Source organism: Loxodonta africana, chromosome 4 (assembly GCF_030014295.1).
Source record: "Loxodonta africana isolate mLoxAfr1 chromosome 4, mLoxAfr1.hap2, whole genome shotgun sequence".
Taxonomy (NCBI): Eukaryota; Metazoa; Chordata; class Mammalia; order Proboscidea; family Elephantidae; genus Loxodonta; species Loxodonta africana.
Genome location: NC_087345.1, coordinates 120,774,470 through 120,788,939, shown reverse-complemented (window position 1 = coordinate 120,788,939; position 14,470 = coordinate 120,774,470). Strand labels below are relative to the sequence as shown.

General features: G+C 37.7%; 1 long non-coding RNA gene across 1 annotated transcript in view; it reads left to right on the top strand.

Annotated features, from left to right (window-relative positions):
- The first annotated feature begins 9,719 nt into the window (after positions 1-9,719).
- Positions 9,720-14,470, top strand: part of LOC135231226 (uncharacterized) — a 45,891-nt gene continuing 41,140 nt past the window's right edge. The window contains exon 1 of the long non-coding RNA XR_010321886.1: positions 9,720-9,911. This is a non-coding gene — a long non-coding RNA (uncharacterized LOC135231226). The remainder of the gene's footprint in view (positions 9,912-14,470) is intronic.

The following is a 14,470-nucleotide window of genomic DNA, read 5'->3' as shown; positions in this document are numbered from 1 at the left end:
CTACACTCTCACTTTATCCGGGTTTCTGTTCAGTTCACACCTTTCCGAGAGGAGTGTTAAGTAGCATCATTCGTCATTGATTATTCTTTACCTAACTACATTGGTTTTTCATAGTATTTTTCTAATCTGTCATTATATATGGTTTGTTTATTTATTTGTTTTATGTCTCCTCCAGGTTTTAAGCTCTTATGTATAAAGACTTTGTTGTACTTTTTTCACACCTGCATCCTCATTGTAAAGAAGAGTACTTAGCACATCCCCTAAAATCTCACTGCAATTGAGTAGATTCCAACTCAGCGACCTCATAGGACAGAATAGAACTGCCCCATTGAGTTACTAAGGGGTGGCTGAATTTGAAATACTGACCTTTTGGTTATTAGTTGAGCTCTTAACCACTGTGCCACCAGAGCTCTTCACTTAGAACACAGAAGTCATCTAATAGATATTTATAGAATTGTTAAATTAATACATTTATATAATTTCTGTGTAATTGTACAAAAATAAAATAAATCTAGAAGGAGAGCTTAGTGAGTTAAGGGAAGTCCTAGCCTAGAGCTGCAATTTTTGAGTTAATTCAGCTCTTCTTTCTGAACTTCAAATTCTTTTTTTTAAATTGTGCTTTAGGTGAAAGTTTACAGCTCAATTTCTCATTTTAATATTTATGTACATATTGTTTTGTGACATTGGGTTGCCATCCCCACAATATGATAGCATGCTCCCCCTTTCCACCCTGGGTTCTTAATATAAAAGTGAGACACCTGAATTATATTTTCCTTTCAGCTTTAGAAATGGAAGATATTTTTTTTGGAAATGTTAAGACTTTGCATTATATATTAATAGTTCTTTTTAGAGTATGAGAAATAATTATAAGACTTCTCTGGGTTTTATGGATCTGCTGCTGTTTGTTTTTGTTTTGTGTCATTAATTTGCTTTTTCATGGCACAGTGGTTAAGAGCTCAGGCTGCTAACCAAAAGGTTGACAGTTCAAATCTACCAGCCATTCCTTGGAAACCCTATGGGCAGTTCTGTTCTGTCCTATAGGGTCACTATTTAATTGGAATTGACTTGACGGCTATGGGTTTTATACTTATATAAGGTCAAAAAGAAATTGATAAAGGTGTAAGACAGTGATATGCTGAATTTTTACCTTTAAGACCCTTAGGAAAATTTATATATATATATATATATATATATATATATATATATATATATATATATATATTTGCAAGACACCCTGGTGGCACAGTGGTTAAGCACTTGGCTGCTAACTGAAAGATCGACAGTTCAAATCTACCAGTTGCTCCGAGGGAAAAAGATGTGGCAGTCTGCTTCTGTAAAGATTTATAGCCTAGGACACCCTACGGGGCAGTTCTACTCTGTGCTATATAGGGTCACTCTGAGTCAGAATCAACTCAACTGTAATGGCTAATGAATATTTGCATATATACATATGCATATACATATATATGTATAAAGGGAAAAACAATATATATAAAAAAATACAATTAATACTGTTTCTCACTGTTCTTGGGGAATTTTTTCCAATGGCAAATATTTAGGCCCATGCTTTTTGACAATGGACATGCTGACTCAACCCCACGCTAGTTCTACTGGTAGAGTGAAATAACTAAGGAGGTTATCCGGGCTGTAGAAACCGTTATGATCTGCCAATTCCTGTATGTCCACAGAGACTCACTCAGGTGAATCATTCAACTCTGTGAGGAAAAAAGAACTCATTGAGGATCTTACAGCTGAAGAAGCCTTTTGTGGAACTTTCTGCAATTCCTCATTTCATACCAGATCATGGTGTCTGGAGCTGGATGGACTGTATAATAAGGTGCACTGCTTTCTGATAGAAACTTTCATAGAGAAGAAAAGTTACTGATGAAAGCCAGTGGATTGTGTGCGTGCACTAGTGAGCAGTTGAGGTTTCATCTAGTTTTCAGTGACTGTAGAATGAAGGACAACAGGGGAGCAGGCCACAAACCTGAACTCCCTCTGCTCCTTTCCTGAAAGTGAAGAAAGAGCATCAAAGGGAATGAAAGTGACTGAATATCCGACAGAAAAGTATTGTATATTCTTGCTTTGGATCACAGTCACGGTTTGCATTATAAAGAAAAGCGTTCTAATATAACATTTATGAACATCTTTGTCCTTGGTTATACATTGTGAAGTTGTGGGAAATATGTGTGCTGGGAGTGTTTATTAGTTGTGGATCAATTTATATTATCTTTTGGGTGTTCTGATTTAAGTTTTTAATTGCTGCCTTCTTGGCATTCTTTATTTGCCCTTTCAATATTTTTGACAGCTTTTCCCCATCATAATTGTAACTTGTAAATGCATAAGTTTATCTATAACACAAAGCAATTACTTGCATTACCTGAAGAAACAGAGAATTGTTTATTTGAAAAATATTATGTTATTATTTGGAAATGAGCAGTTTGGATCCTTTTATGGTTTTTACCAAGTAAACATATTGCAAATAACAAATGACACTAAGTCATGGGTTAGCATAAGCTAGCTAAAAGCATTTTAAATTTCTCTATTCAGTAAAACATGATGAAATATTTCTTTTCAAATTTCTCTGGAGACAACTCTTTAGATTTCACTGAGGTTATATCTATGATATTACAAGTTTGAGTTATAATTCAAAATTATTTCATGTAATTTATATTCACATAGTATAAACAAAAATCTTCCAAAATATTTTGATTGTGTTAACACAGTAAATGTTTCCATTTTTCATGAAATGGAACAAGTAGAAATAATCTTCACGATTTTGGACATCTTGCCCACCCAACCTCTCCACCCAGACCCTCCCCACCACTGTTTCCACTGTTTTTCCACTTCTCAAGTATTTTGCATCTAAACATAGCTATGATGCTTCCTAGGTCGGCTGTTTTTGGCTCAATGCTCCAAATTCAGGTTTTGATCTTTACATTTTTCTGGGGCAAATATCAGTACATATTTCCAGACAGAACCTCCTGTGGCCTTGTTTCTGTAGGTAGAAAACGTCTATTTTAATTTCTTCCCTTATCGTAATCACAAATTAAAAGGCAGGATCCGGTTAATTAGCCAAAATGCCAGTTCTATGCCTTTGTGTCTGGACATGGCTGTTTTATGTCATATGTGAATTAATACTGATAGAGATTTAAATGCCTAATTAATGAAGGCTTTAATATATAGCCATTTCAATATTTTTGTTGTTGCTGTGTGCCATATGAGCATATGCAAATGTTTTCTTCAGCCGATATTTACGTAGGAATAAAATCCCAGTTTATTAAATGATAATGCAATTCAGAGAAATAATAATATTAGATTGGGCATGGAGTTAAATTGGGTTTTTCTGACTGGATTGGCCATTTCAGATTTATTCAACACTTGAAAGGCTGTGTCCATGCTGCTTCTAACTGGTTAGTTGGGGCAGGAATCACTGAAGCTAGAAGTATCATTTTTGAACGACCTTCAAGTTATACTACATACACAGATATTTACTCAAAGTTTCTTACTAAACCAGAGAGTAGGAAGGGAGTGCAAATGAGCTTGCTTTTGTAAATGCATTCACTCCTGTGATCATTAAATGTGTTTTATCTTTAACATGCTAAATTGCTACTCTATCACAAGGGAGTGCTAAGTCTAGAATTAACCTATTACTTCTGAGAAACCCTAGAGATGTGCATTTTAAGGCTTCCTGCAAGAAATCTGTCTTCAGTGTTCTTTTCCAAGTGATATTGTGAAGTCTGGCAGAAATTCAGACATTACTTAACTTTTTACGTATGCTTATGAGCCAGTATTTTGTATTTTTTTTTTGAGTCAGTATTTTGTATTTAGAAAATTTGGTTATCATTATCAAATAATATATAAACAAGATTTTCCTTGCATCTAATTTTCAAGTTTCAAAACCTGAATCAGACATAAACCCAGCGCCATGGAGAGCATTAAAGCGATTCAGGAAAAAAAAAAAAAGAGTAAAAATAAAGAATATAAAGTATGCCTGATGATGGATAGTTGACTAGTACTAGGAGGAATTTAAACAACCTCCTGTATTTAAGGAACACGTATTTTGTGGTAATGATCAACTGTGTGATTTTGACAGAAAGAGTTCATTAAAGTATACTATGAAAAATATAAATTAACCTTTAAGGCTGTGAAAGACTCAAACAACTTATAGAGTGGTTAAGACTAACCCATGGCGATCCCATGTGTACAGGAATTGACTCAGAGGCAACTAACAACAACAAGACTAACCCAAGATGCTTAAATTAACCAAGAATATACTTTGCGAGGACACAAGCTATCTTATATTTTCAGTGCTTAGCGTAATGGCTGTACTATGGTAGATGTTTAAAAATATCTATCGATTATATAAATACTAAACAAATGAAAGAAAATATTGAAATAAATTATTCTTGTTACTCTGACTGCTTCACAGATTAAGAGATTCTTCTCTCTGCATCAGATGTCTGCACCTACCCGGGAAGCAACCTATTCTGAGATTATGTGACCCTTAATACTCCCCAACATGTTTTCTCTTTTCAAAATGGGTGACTGAAAGCTCGACATAACTAACACCATGATGAACCTTTAAGTTTTTCTCCTTCCTCTGCCTGCCTTTTCCTTTCCATATACCTTTGTTAATGACTTTGTTTTGATCTGATGCAAATAACTTTGTTCTTTGTTTTGATCTGATGCTAATAACTTTGTTGTGTTCTGTCCACCTGTGACTTATGACCCCCCACAGGGAGATTAGAGCCCAGGTGTCTGACATGTATATCTTTAGCCTGATAAGAAGATGTTCTGCATGTATCTCTTTAGCCTGACAAAGAGTCTCTTGTCACTATCTTGTAATGAATAACTCTTCCAGCTACGCCATCTGCGGGGTACAGAAACACTTCTAATCCTTGTAAAGATCATACACAAGCGCTAATGTAAAATTGTCTTTTGAGACTCCCTAAAGACAGTCTGCATTACTGTTGAAATCTGTTGGCGGGCACCTCCTAAATAAACTTTCTCACTCTTTCTGACTTGGAGTACCTTTCATTGGCTCGATTGCTCCAGGGCATGGACCCTAATGGGGCAACAAATTCATGTTATCAACAAGAAAACTACTTTGAAACAGGACTAGAATGCATTCTAGTTGGACTGATTACAGGAACCACATGACTTCTTGGGATCCTGAAATGCTGTTTCTGGTTTCCTACTCTGTTGCTTGTTTCCTACTATTGCCTGATTTGTTGGTTTGTTTTGTTTTGTTTGGGGTGCTTGGCTTCCTCTTATTAAGGAAGTTTGCCTGGGCTAGTATAACTGTACTCCAGTTCCCCCTGTGTCCTCTATCTTAGCCATTTACAAACTGACCTTAGTCCACATACTCTGAGTACATAAATCCTAACTTATACATTAAGCTTTTAACTTGGTCTGTGTCCTGCCCCTACATGAAGTAAATATTTGGGTTGAACAAAAATGTCCAATCAACTTGGGCCTGGGACCTCTCCATAATGTCTAGATTGGCTTGATGGCCCCAATCCTGAGCTAACCCAATCACCTAGATAGAAAGTCATGATACATTCCGTAATATATAAGAATCAAATTTGTCACCTGGCTTGAACGCTTTCCCAGAATTCTCCAGGTGATGTCTCAGCAGAACTTCCAGCACCAAATACTCCTAGCTTATCATATCTTACTCTTGCCGTATTTGGTTCTGATAATAATTTCTTGAATGGGCCTTAAGTACATGAAGATAGTCATTATAAAGTGGGATAATATAACATGTACAAGTGTATAAAGCATCTCTTAGAAAACACTGACAAATAATATCTTAATTTTTTTAATAAATTAAAATTTATTTCTATAGCTTCACTTGCAGTCTGATATGATAAAATTGAGTGGGAGAAGAAGGCATTCAGCCTGACAGATTTTATGCATACCCTAGGGTTTATTCATTGGAAGATCTGACACTTTCTTTATCATGCACAATATTGTGAACCGCACTCTAGCAGTTAAGGGTATATAGATGGCTCACCACAGAAAAGAACTAGCAATGCACTCCCATAAAAGTAACTGCCTAGAAAACTCTATGGCACAGTTCTGCTCTGTCTTATAGGTTTGCTGTAAGTTGGAAATGACTCACTGGCACACAACACAGCAACAGCTGTGGAGGTTATTTGTCTGTTGGCTCTCACATCTATACTGCCCTCTTACCTTACATTGTGTATCAGTTTTCTATGGCTGCTGTAACAAATTACCACAAAAGTAGTAGCTTAAGACAACAGAAATTACAATTCCGGAGGCCAGAATTTCAAAATGGGTCTCAATGGGCTAAAATCAAAATGTTGGTAGAGTTGCATTCCTTCTGGAGCCTCTAAGAGACTATGTTCCCCTGCCTTTCCCAGATTCTAGAGGCTGCCTGCCTGCATTCCTTGGCTCATGGCCCCCTTTGAGCTTTAAAGCAAGCAATGGGGGTTTCCCGTTGCCATTGATTCCAACTCATAGTCACCCTATAGCGACCCTATAGGACAGAGTAGAACTGCCCTGCAGAATTTCCAAGGAGTGCCTGGTGGATTTGAACTGCTGACCTTTTGGTTAGCAGCCTTAGCACTTAACCACTATGCCACCAGGGTTTCCAATGGATGGTTAAGTCCTCATAAATGCATTACTCTAAACTTGCTTTTGTCATCACATCTCCTTCTCTGATTCCTCTGCCTAAATCTTATAGTTTTAAAGGATCCTCGTGATTATATTAGGAGCCCTGGTGGTACAGTGGTTAAAGCTCTCAGCTGCGAACCAAAAGGTCAGCGGTTTGAACCCACCAGCCACTCCGCAGGAGAAAGATATTGCAGTCTGCTTCCCTAAAGATTTCAGCCTTGGAAACACTATGGGGTAGTTCTACTCTGTCCTACACGGTTGCCATGAGTCTGAATCAACTTGATGGCAGTGGATTTTTGTTTCTTTGTGTTTACATTTAGCCCACCCAGATTATCTAGGATAATCTCTTTATCTTGAAGTTAGCTGATTTGTAATCTTAATCCCATCTGCAACCTTAATCCCGCCTTACCATGCAGCAGAACATATTCACAGGTTCTGGAGTTAAGATGTTAATATCTTTGTGGGAAGAAAGAGGGGGCATTATTCTGCCTACAACACACTGTTTTCTATTGCAATCAGCCATATTTCTAAAGTTTCCTCGCCAATTGCTTCAAGCTAGTTTCGGCAACTAGTTGGCACTGAGAAGACGTTGGGGATTAGGGAGAAGGGAGAAAGCGAGCTATTCCTTTGCTTGGGTAATGTACCCGGCAGTGGCTCCTCCCACTCCAGATTACAGTTCTCAGCAATTCTATTAATATTGTTAAACACACATACACAATACAAACAAAAAACCATACATTAACTTTTCTGTTTGAAATTCTGAAACGTTTCTATTTTCCTTACTGAACTCTGACTGATGGAATTCTTGGTACCTGGATGGTCATAAGAAACAGACCTCCAAGATGGGACACTGAAATTAGGTTGCTAACCTGTTAGAGCTTGAATGACATGCAAGTGATAACATTCTTGCAAAGAAAAAATAGGATAACAGTTATTCATGGCATGTAGTGACGTAATACTTGGATATACCATCACATGTGTTTGTTTTGGATGAAGCAGTGTTTGAAGGAAAAGCTTTGGAAATCAAGCAGCTGTTGCACTCTGCCAGTGTGGTGATGATGATGACAACATTATCTTACTAGGATGAAGAGTTCACTCAAAGTATATGATAAACTCAGGGCCTTAAACTTGTCACACAAGGCAAGAATAAAAAGCCAGAGTGCCTATGCCTTAAAAGATTCTTTAATTATTTGTAACCTCTGGTCATACATTGCTGAAGAACAGAGCAAAACTCAAATTGATGGGAAGAATGAACAAGTTGCAAGTTGAATTCTCAGCCTTTCCAAACTGCCTATGTTATGGAGCATTAATTAGAAAGAAGGCGGGGGGGCGGGGCTAGACATGAGATGGAGAACTTTGGCCAGACTTAGATAAAACTCAGGACACTGCAACATCAAACCTTCACCTGAAGGAATTGTCTAAGCAGGTAGGCATATATTCTTCACAGAATTCAACCCCAATTCTTCTCATTGCCTACGTATCTATAATTAGAGTGAGATTACGCTATATCAGTGGAGATCTTATTAGGATAATTAGATACCAAAACAGGAATTCTCTGGGTGGTGCAAACCATTACACACTTGACTAATAGCTGAAAGGTTGGTGGTTAGAACTCACCGAGAAGGGCCATGGAAAACAGTCCTAGTGATCTGCTTCCAAGAGGTACAGCCTTGAAAACCCTATAAAGCAGTTCTACTCTGCACCCATGGGGTCATCATGATTCGGAATCGACTCAACAGCAACTAACAACAACAACAAAGATGCCAAAATAATTGCAAAATGTTGCTAATCTTTATCAGCAAGAACATAAAAAGTGTGTATAAATAAAGTTTAAAGGCTAATTCAGAGAGAATTGGGCTGAATATATATCCACAGGAACTTATTTCCCAGAGGTTTTGGATTTAATATGTTTAAGTAGCCGGAAGCAGCTCTAACAATCTGAATAAAATCTGGGTTCAATGTTGGCTTACTTACCATGAGACCAAGATGCTACAACTTCCTTGCCTTATGTGGAGAAAGGAATCCAAACACTAAGAAGACAGGAATGCTGTTTGGATTTATTATGTTTTACCTGCTTATCCTCTCCCATCAGCACCACCAGCTATTCCATCACCCAAAAGGCCCAGAGGACTCTTCCTTCACAAATGCATTGAAAAATACATTAATATGGGAGTGCTGGTAGCTTACAAAAGTATTACTTAATCTATTTAATGGGGAGAATTCTGAGTCTGGTTAACAGAAACCTGACTTGGATAACTGCACTTGGAAGTAATTAGCTATCACTCATTTTCCAGGTTTAAGCCAACTCAGACCTGTGTTGGGAGATAGTTCTTCATGGGTCTCTAATTTTTTGACAAGCCTTTTGAGCAGATATATAGACTTTTTTTTGAACTATCTTTACAAGAATATTTATGTAGCAAATAATTTTTTTTTTTTTAATTTGCTAATAGAAATAGTGCTTCTTTCTATGACAGAGGGCAGATTTTTTACTGAACAGGATAATAAAGATTATGTCTCCTACAGAAAAGGTCAAGCAGGTTTTTTTTTTTTTTTTTTTTTTTTAACAATTCCTTATGGAAGATTGGAGATTCTTAAGCTTGAAATTCTTTAGCTTTGATGCAAACCCACTGAGTGCACAGTGTCTACCTGGGTCAGTCTGCATGGCCCTATAGGAATCGCGGGGCAACGGGAGCCTATAAAAACAGGAATCTCATGTTATCTGCTGTTCCTTGGGTAATAAAGTCTTTTGTCTCTGACCCAGTCTTTTGTCTTGTCCTCTGCCAGCATCCATGAAACTACGGCAAGTTAACTTGCTCACAAACTGGGTAAAATCTTAGACCTCTTACAATCGTTGCCGACCTGAAATTCTATTTTAACAAAATGCTTCTCGGGCTCTTCTCGCCCTCTCCTATTTTCTGATTGAAATAAGATGGACGCCAATTGCCAGGGAAACAGAAAGTGGCAAATTCATTGTCTGCACAGACAAGGAGCGACATAGGGCCTAGTGCCTGAAAGACCACATTCTCCCCGCCCTGAGGCGTAGAAGACTTTTTACATCCTCAAACGGGGGCGGGGAGGCGGGGTGGTGGAAGGATTGGCGTCTTCAACCCTACACTCCCCCAAAAATGGAGGTCCGGATGTTGAGTTGTGCTTAGTCACTCTGCGTAGGACGTTTGCATTGTGGAACTTCTCGCTTTTCAAAGGCGCTGGAGAGGAACTGCGCGCTGGAGAATATCTTCCCTTCTGGTGATGCTCAGGTCGAGGGTGAGGTAAGGACATGATTCTCTTGATCTGCACATGTGGCAAGGCCTTGGCATTCACGTGAGCAAAGATTTGGCCCAAGGGGCAAGCCTCGGTTTGCAAGGACAGTGGAGGAAGGGAGGGGGAGAGCCACAGCAGAGAGCAGGAAGCGGAAGGGAAGAAAGGTTTCACCATGATCCATAAAAGGGACTCAGTTCTGTAGTGAGAGGAGTATAGAGATGATATATACTGCAAGTCTTCTTGCAAATATTTCAAAAAGGATGATTGCACTTTACCAGATGTTATGAATTTAATTGTGTCCCCCCAAAAATATGTTAACTTGGCTAGGCTGTGATTTCTGGTGTTGTGTGGTTTTCCTCCATTTTGTGATCTGATGTGATTATCATATGTGTTGTAAATCCTGACCTCTATGATGTTAATGACACAGGATTAGAGGCAGTTGTGTTAATAAGGCAGGACATAATCTATAAGATTAGGTTGTGTTTTGGGTCAATCTCTTCTGAGGTACAAAAGAGAGAAGTGAGCAAAGATGCGAGGGACCTCCTATCACCAAGAAGGGAGAACCAGGAGTGGAGTGTGTCCTTTGTACCTGGGGTCCCTGTGCTCAGAATGTCTTAGACCCAGGGCGAGGTTGATGACAAGGACCTGCCCCCAGAGCTGACAGAGAGAGTAAACCTTCCACTGTAGCTGGGTCCTTGAATTCAGACTTCTAGGATCCTAAACTGTGAGAGAATAAATTTCTGTTTGTGAAAGCCATCCACTTGTGGTATTCCTGTTGTAGTGCTAGATAACTAAGACACCAGAGTAGCTTTGCAAGGGTAAATGCAAATATTGATTTGGGGGTAAATTAGACATGATCATGAGTTAACACTAATCTCTGATGCTCCAAAATGCTGCAGTGATCTGCTGCACACAGTGGGAGCTTATGGTGGTGTGGTGCTAAATGGAGTTTTGACTCAGGTTAGTCTCACAGTGAGTCCAATGATTCTCAGACTACTCTGTTTATATTTCTAATCCATGACTGCTTCATTGGGATAGGCATTTGACTAATTGCACAATCTCCACTTGGTCCCCTGAGGGTTAGCTCTAGGCACAGCATTTCATTACCAAACAGCAAACCAAATGTACTGTATTTCTGGGAGAACTGCAGAAACCAGTGCCCCTAAAAAGACTTAAAAAAAGTGGAGATAGGTTCCTACCAAACCGTTATATAGATCGCTATTCAGAGTTAGAAAATCCAAATAGTTCTTTGACAATAAGTAAAGATTAATATAAACTTAAATCAGGTGGTGATTGATTTATTGGAACAAATTATTCACCCACTTAGTCAGTACTCTTTAAAATGAGTTAGTAAATAGAATCAGAAGTTTATATTTAATTGGTCGGGTCAGCATTTCACTGTCATTTGCATATCTCGGACACCCTGGTGGCATAGTGGTTAAGTGCTGCGGCTGCTAACCAAGAGGTCAGCAGGTCAAATCCGCCAGGCGCTCCTTGGAAACTCTATGGGGCAGTTCTACTCTGTCCTATAGGGTCGCTATGAGTCGGAATCGACTCGACGGCAGTGGGTGGTGGGTTTGCATATCTCAGGGCTTTGCCAGAACACATACTCTTTGACATAACACTGTTTGGTTCTATGTGCACACACATGTCATGGAAACTTAGACTGATTTACTTTATTTTTATAAGAACATGCTGATTGGGCCTGGTAAGCAGGAGATACCCTAGATGCTTTAGTGAGACACTTGTGTGATAGAAGCTTGGCAACAAAGTCCACAATATTTTGCAGAGACAGTTACATTGATAAGGTTTCTGGTGAAACAGTTTGATTTAAAGTGGACCTTGAAAGTTAAGTGGGATTCAAAATGTTGCAAGGGAAAACTGAATATTCAAGGATTGGATAGAACATAAATTACAGTATTAAGACATAATGTTTCATTTTTAAAGAGTATACTTTTTCAAAATAAAGTTATTTTCATACCTTAGTTATATTTCTCGAACTAGGTTAAGAGATTGTATATCTCTAAGATATGGGCCATGCATACCTCTTTGGTAATAAACAGTGATCAATTTAAGCATGGTGTTTAACACCAACAAATACATGAATGTCTCAAGGCTTTATATTATACATGTAAGTAATTAAAACTTGTTGATTAGTTGATTTATACTATCAAGGTTCAAGATACTGAGATTGAAAAGAATTGCAGTATGTGTGTAATAAATTATGATTTTTCTCTGAATGAACTGATACAAAGCTTAAGCAAGATATCGAAAGTCACCATCAAACTGAAGCATTTGTACCTGAGAAGAGTCTGTGGGTTACTAAGTATGAGAATGTGGGCTCAAATCTACGCAGAGAGTATTTATCTTAGCAATCTCTTTGCCTCTTGTTATAGCCTGAAAGCAGCACTTTACAATCTTCTGTAGGCTTGTAAGGGGTCACTCTTTCCTTGACTCTCCAGTAGGACAAGAAAAAGAAAGTTTCAATGAACAGGTTGACCCCTGACCCTGAAAGCAACACTGTACTGATTAGGAACTGCGGTTGTTTCTTTTGAGGGAAGAAAATGCTTCTTTTTGTATCCTCATTGTATCTTTCCTGGAGGCAAACCTAGATCAGTTTTTGAGAAATCTTTAACTTTGTGATTCTATTATTTAAATTCCAATTATCAAGGGGAGATAGATTAGGTAGAGAAAGGTCATGTCCTGCCCAGGGCTATGTTAGAAATCCTTGTTACAGGTAGAACTTGAATACAAGCCTCCTTTGCAGTATTAAGAGTCACCTTCCTAATCCTTCATATTCTTTTGCTTACCTAAAAGAGCTCTTTTTCATATTTAAATAATACATATGCTTTAAAGGGTAAAAGCTACCAGTATATAATCTCATTTTCCTTGTCTTCTAAGCCAGATGTCTCCCCACAGTCACGTAAATGATGAGAAAAATTCTTCAAATCATGATACCGTGAATTTAATGTCATCCCAAAGAAGGATTCCTTGTGCTAAAGCAGGTGCACCGGTGTGAATGTGTGGCTGTCCCATATTGAGGAGGCACATATTTCACAGTTAGGCTCTACACACAGAAATAAACAGCCATCTGGCGAGCAAACTTACTTTTTACTGCTTCACTTTATTTGTTTCAAAATAGTGCAATGCCACAAATCCAGAATATTAACTACACTCCATCTGGAGAAATGTAAGTTTTGGAACCCCAAAGCAGCACGTTAGCATTCCCACAAAACTTCAGAACTTTAAATGACTCCACGTTTGGAACAGGCTTTTTGTTAACCTGCATGTCTTTCTAGTGTAATGCTAGTGGCTCAATTAAAAATGTGCCTAAAATAGAAAAATTTGTAATTCTGGAAATAGTCAAAAGTTGGCCCCCTTGCATATTGTTTTAAAAGACTGTGTTTATTAATAATTGTTTTATAAATGTAGTTAACTTTATTACCCATATTTTGCAAGTGAGAAAAAGGGATGTACAGAGAGCTGATTGGATATAAATACCTGAGCTGCATTTAGAGTCCTAGCTGTTTAGATTAAAAATAAGTGACTGATGGTTCTTCATTAATTAAAAAAAAAAAAATGCATCATGTATTTATGTATTCTAGGAAGAAGGAAGAATAGGAAAATGAACAGAATGTGATTTCTGATCTCAAAGGACTTTACTAAATATAAATATCTATGCTAGATTGCAAAAGATCCTAAGTTCAGTTAGGTATATGCTTTATTTGTGGAGAAATTAAAGGTACTTATTGGAAGTTTTGTTTTTCTTGATTTGATCATTAGAAAGAAGAACGTGGAAGCTGCAGAAATAGGGAAGTGGAATTAGGAAATCAATAACAGTCACATGCAATTCAGGATACTATGTTTAGGAAATGCCCTGCATATCCTTGGTTAATTTTTTGTTTTGTTTTGTGTTTGTCTTTTTTTTTTTTTTAATTTCCTTTAAAACATTTTAAAGGTATATAATTGGGAAACATTAACAAAAAATACATAAGCACACGCACAATGTAATGGGTATTTGTAGAGCGAATGCATATGAAGCAATCAAGTAATGTAGGTAAAGAAACGGAGCATTGGAGCAGCACCAAAACCCTTTGTGTCCCCCTTTGTGATTACAACCCTTTCTCCCAACTCTGGAAGGAAAAAATTAAACTTACTTTTCATTATTTCCATTTTTTTTTAATTTGTGTTTTTCCCTTAAGGTTTTAGCACTTACATACCCACTCCTAATGTTTAGTTCAGTGATCAGCAAACTTCCTGTAAAGGTCACATAATAAATATTTTAAACTTTACAGGAAACAGGGTCTCTGTTGCAACTACTCAGCTCTGCCATTGGAGCACAAAAACTGCCATAGACAATCTGGAAAAGAATGAGCAATGAGTGTGTCTGTGTTCCAATAAAGATTCATTTACAAAAAACAGGTGGCAGGCCAGATTTGGCCCATGGATCATAGTTGCCAATTCCTGCTTTAATTTTTCCTGATTTTGCTCGTTATATATAAACAGAATAATAGTGTATTATTTTGGTATCTTTTCTTTAGTTTTTTTTTTTTTCTTATGCAATATT